Consider the following 5,499-nt stretch of genomic DNA (forward strand, 5'->3'; position numbering starts at 1 on the left):
TTCACACTCACTATAATTCAAAATTAAAATTTCCGTCAAATGTAAAAAAGTTTTCAATTATGTTGTGTTTACAAAATAAAATAAACAGTGCTCCTCATTCAGATTACTTATATAATGTTTTAGTTTAAAATTTATCTTTGGGTTAAAGGCATAGACCTAGTACTAATAGACTGGCTATTTATACACGTAGAACGGTCATCGATATAGCGCGCTCTTCATGTGTGACTTGTGACTGCACGCATTTTTTTTTTCTTCTTTTTTCGGCCTTTAAGACCATACCGCTAAATACTAATCTTGCCATCTGTCCCTACTCCCTATCCTCTGCAGTTTCTCTCCATCTGATTCCTGGATCTATCATTTTTAAGTCGTTTTTAACACAGTCTTCCCACCTCAGTCTGGGTCTTGAGGTCTTTTACCTATTGATTCATTATCTATTACCTGTCTAACTAGGGATCCGTGTTTACGCCAGGCATGGCCCCCCAACTGAGTCTTCTTTTTGTGATCTCCTTAATTATGTCAGGTCTCTGAAACTGTCTATTGAGTTCATCATTATGTAACTTTCTCCATTCATTTGTTCCACTGTCAAAGACCGGTCCATAAATTTTTCTTAAAACTTTCCTCTCGAAAACCCCTAGTCTCTGTTCTTCAGCTTTCCTCAATGCCCACGTCTCAGAGCCATACAGGACAATAGGTCGTAACAATGTCATATACATTCTTATTTTTAAATTTTTAGAGAGTGTCCTCGATTTTAGTATTTTTTCTAATCCATAATATCCCTTGTTAGCTAATTGTATTCTTGACGACACCCCTTTCTTAAGTTCATTATCTTGGGTGATAATCGATCCTAGATATTTGAATTGTGATACTTTCTTAAATTTATGTCCTTCTAGCTCAATATGTTGTTCTAGTCTATAATTTCTGTTACTTCGACTGACAACCAAATATTCTGTCTTATCATCATTAATAGTTAAGCCTACTTTCTCCGCGGTCTTTATAAGTTTCTTTCCCTGACTTTTTATCACCTCAATATTATCTCCTAAGAGAGCAATATCGTCTGCGTATGCTATGAGCCCTATTTTTACCTGACCTAGTTCAATTCCTTCCGAGATGTTCATTTCTCGAACTATTTTTTCCAGTACCAAGTTAAACAGCACTGGAGATAGTGCATCGCCTTGTCGGAGACCTGTTGTCACTCCCACGGGCTGTGATATTGTGTTTGCTATCTTGACTTTTATATCTGTCTGGCTGATGGTAGCTCCAATGAGGTTTACGATTTTACTTGGAAATCTGAATTCTTTGAGTATATTTACTAGGCTTTCCCTATGAATAGAATCATAAGCTTTTTTAAAGTCCACAAACAATATGTGTACATCCTTGTTATATTTCCAGCTTTTTTGGAGGATCTGTCTTATAACGAAAATCTGATCTGTTGTGGATCTATTGGGCCTAAATCCTCCCTGGTAGTCACCTAGTAAATTCTCTGCTATAGGTCTTACTCTATCCAGTAAACAATATGCTAGAACTTTGTACGTTGTGTCTAGTAAGGCTATACCCCTATAATTACTACACTCTTGTGGATCATTTTTTTTATGAATAGGGCAGATTAATGCGGTGCCCCAGTCTTTAGGAAGTCTTTCCAAACGCTCTCTATAATACTATGTATTTTATTTATCGTTAATTCATCTAGGTTTTTTAGCACTTCTCCTTGGATTCCGTCCTCCCCAGGAGTCTTATAGTTTTTTAGCCTGTTGAGTTGTTGTAATATTTCATCTCTGCTTGGAGGCGGGCATTCAGTGTCATTAGGTTCCGTTGGCATCCATGCAAATGTCTCCACTGGGTTTTCACAGTTAAGTAGTCGTCCAAAATAGTGTTTCCATTTTTCAAGTATTTTGTCCTGTTCTGTTACTAGGGAACCATCGTCATTTTTTAGGAACTTATTATGTTTTTTGTATTTTCCTCTAATTGAATTTATCTTCTGGTATAGTTGTCTAGTCTTATTTCCTCTATGATCAATCTCGGTTTCTTCTAGTACATCTTTTGTATATTTCCGTTTTTCAGATCTAAATATATTACTAGCTTCTTTTTGGCGTTCTTTGTATACCATAGCTTTCTCTCTATTAGTAGGATTGTTGAGCAATTGAGTCCTGGCTTCTTTTCTTCTATTAAATGCTTCCCTACAGGAGTTGTTGAACCACGGTTTCCTTGTTCTCTTTTGTTTTCCTATTACCATGTCTGTAACCGTTTTTATAGTATCCTTTAACATTTTCCATTTGGTATCAATTGTCTCTTCTTGATTTATGTTCAAGCTTAAGCTGTTCATTGTTTCATGTAATTGTTGCTTGAAAAATTCACATATATTGGTGTTCTTTAACTTATTCACATCAATTCTATCCACTAACGTTCCTTTACTATGTACTAGTTTCTTGAGTTTGACTTTCAGCTTTCCTTTAACTAGATAATGGTCTGAGTCACAGTCGGTACCTCTTACGGTTTTAATATCATGTATACAATTTTGAACCTAGTATTTATCAGAACATGGTCTATCTGACTGACATATCTACCATTTGGTGCCTTCCATGTACCCTTATAAATATCTTTATGCGGGAACATCGTACTCTTTACAATAAGCCCTCCACCACTTGCAAAATCTATAAGCCTGAATCCATTCTCACTAGTTACATCGTGAAGGCTATGGATACCAACCGTTGACCGAAATATGATCTCCTTCCCTAGTTTGGCATTGAAGTCCCCTAAAACTATTCTAATTCTATTTCGTGGAATTTCGTTTAGTGTGTGCTCCAGGTTATCATAGAACTCATCCTTCTCCTCTTGCGGTTTTTCTTCCGTGGGTGCATGCCCATTCACGAATGAGATGTTGAAATATAGTGCTTCTATTGTTAATACTGATATTCTTGGATTAATGCTTTTGAATTCTCTTACTGAAGGTACTAAGTTTTTATGTATTGCGAAGCCCGTTCCAAATTGACGATGTTTATTACATTCGCCGTAGAAAATCGTTGTATCCTGAATCTCTATCGTTCCATTACCATCCCACCTTATCTCTTGTAGGGCTACCACTCCTAGTTTATATTTTTCTATCTCCTCAACTAAGCATTGTACTGCTCCAGGTTTAAAAAGTGTGCGAACGCTCCATGTTCCAAAAGATAACTGCACGCATATATATAATAATATAATTATTATATATATAATCGACGGAGAATGACAACACTGATGTGATTATACTGTGCATCACTGATGTATGTCTGACCGGCTACTACCACAGCTACTCTATAGGCAAGGCCAGTCTATTAGTATAAGGTCTATGGTTAAAAGTCCTCGTATTTTAAAATTAAAACCATCAGATATCAAGGTAATTTCTGACAAATTAATTGAAATAAAACAGTATACTCTAACAGACTTTTCCCGAAAACCAAGGGCTCTCTCTGAGTTTTTAAACTGGAAAGCTACTGAATGTTGACAGTTTCTTTTATATACAGGGCCTGTTGTTTTAAAGTCAATTTTAAAATCTCATTACTATGCACAATTGTTTAATATAAAAATAAAATATTTAAAATCTCATAGTAAATATTTTGGAACTTTTCTACATTTGTTGTGGGACACCAGTGATGCCTGCGTTGTCACTCGTTCACCGCGCTGCGCTCGGACAAAAAAATCGAAAATATCCCTCGAATTGCTATGAAATACCACCTCAAGTTGGTAAGAGGGTAACCGCTGTATATCAGCTCTAATAATTTTCCCCACTCTTAATATACTAACTTTGGAGTGTCGTGATTTCGAAACTATGCCCGAGCGCCAATTTCTGACTTCATCTCGTATTCTGTGTATGTAACCACATAAGTTTCAAAAATAAAATTTCAAAAAATAATGTAGAAACTTAGTAAAGTAGAAATTTACCAATACTACTTCATACTTACTGAAAATATTTAAAAATTATTCAATACATTGAAAAGTATTTTTCAAATTATTCACAAAACTGATTACCTATTATAGATGTTCTTCAAGAATAAAAGAATAGAGCAAGCAAGCCGTACGTGTCCAACTGGCCAAACTAAATGCCATCATATTGTTTCCTTGCTATTACATGGACATAAAAATATATCTATCACAGATATATCATGCAGCTGACCAAAAAAGTCTGTTCAAGCCAATGAAGAAGTTTCTACTATTGATGACTTGTATACCAATAATTTTAAAGCAGTCACGGATACACAAAATGCATATTTTAAAACCTTATGCTTAGGTAGGTAAACCATTAGCTGTACAGCAAACTGTAGGATTTACATGGTTACTAAGACCAGAACTTCCTGTTGAAGATTATAGCAATATTTTGATATTAGAACATGCTATTCATTCTGAAGAATTTAGTACTTATCAAAATCGCAGACTTATATTGTCAGAGCTATGCAAATTATCTGCTAAAAATATTAAAGACATATCATCAAAAACTATTGGACAAGCTGAAAATATTATGTGGTGTCTGTATCGTAACTTTAGGTTAACTTCTAGTAACTTCAATAAAATAATTCACGCATCAAAAAGAAATCGTTATCCTAACTCATTATTTAAAACATTGTTAGAGAATTATGTGGTAGAAGGAGTTAAAGTATTGAATAGGGGAAAACACATGAGATTATTGAAATACAGGAATTTGAAAAGGTATACAAATGTAATGTAATAAAAATAGGGATTTGGTTACACGAATCTTGATTTTAGATGGATTGTTACTTAAGAATAATATTCTGTTTTATATCGAAGTTAAGTGTCCCTACAAATTTAGAAATGAAATTTAAACACTGCTCTTTCCAACACTAAAGATTATTTAGTTACATTTGATACAACTAAAAATGATTTTGTTCTGAATTCTGATCATCAGTATTACCATCAAATACAAGGTCAAATGTATATGACAAATATATTAACTGCAATGCTTATTATATGGACTTTAAAATCACTAGTGGTTTTTAAAATTAATAGATATCCTAATTGGTTTGTAAATATAAAAATACTTTTAAATTTTTATCATGATAAATTTATTCCTTATATATTGACAAATAATTAGTTTTTAATTCTAATTTTGTTTAAATGTACAAGATATAATAATATTAAAAAAAAAACAATTTTGTTTAACTGTACAAGATATGATAATATAAAAAAATAACAAAAAAAAAAGCTTATGTTTATTTATATAGTACTTACTACCTACTTATTATATATGTATTAAAACTAGGCTTCTAATTGATATTCATTTGGGTTTAAATGCTGTACTTCTTATATGACTGGATTCTGAAAATTCACCAATGTAGCGCATAGTTGAAATACTAGTGGTGATTTTGTAATATATTGTAATGTATAAAATTTTAACTTTCTTAAGTCTAACCATAATTCTTCTACATGAATCCTGATTCTAGCTATACTCACTTGGAGTGAAAAAAGGTGTGTCATTAAAAAAGGAGGAATATTTAAAATGGTTCCTCGTGG

At 33.3% G+C, this 5,499-nt stretch overlaps 2 pseudogenes; one reads left to right on the forward strand and one right to left on the reverse strand.

Moving 5' to 3' along the window:
- Positions 1 to 1,926: 1,926 nt before the first annotated feature.
- On the reverse strand, positions 1,927 to 3,830 carry LOC132947786 (craniofacial development protein 2-like; annotated as a pseudogene).
- Positions 3,831 to 4,011: 181 nt separating this feature from the next.
- Positions 4,012 to 4,728, forward strand: LOC132946475 (uncharacterized; annotated as a pseudogene).
- The last annotated feature ends 771 nt before the right edge of the window (positions 4,729 to 5,499 follow it).

Source organism: Metopolophium dirhodum, chromosome 6, assembly GCF_019925205.1.
Source record: "Metopolophium dirhodum isolate CAU chromosome 6, ASM1992520v1, whole genome shotgun sequence".
NCBI lineage: Eukaryota > Metazoa > Arthropoda > Insecta > Hemiptera > Aphididae > Metopolophium > Metopolophium dirhodum.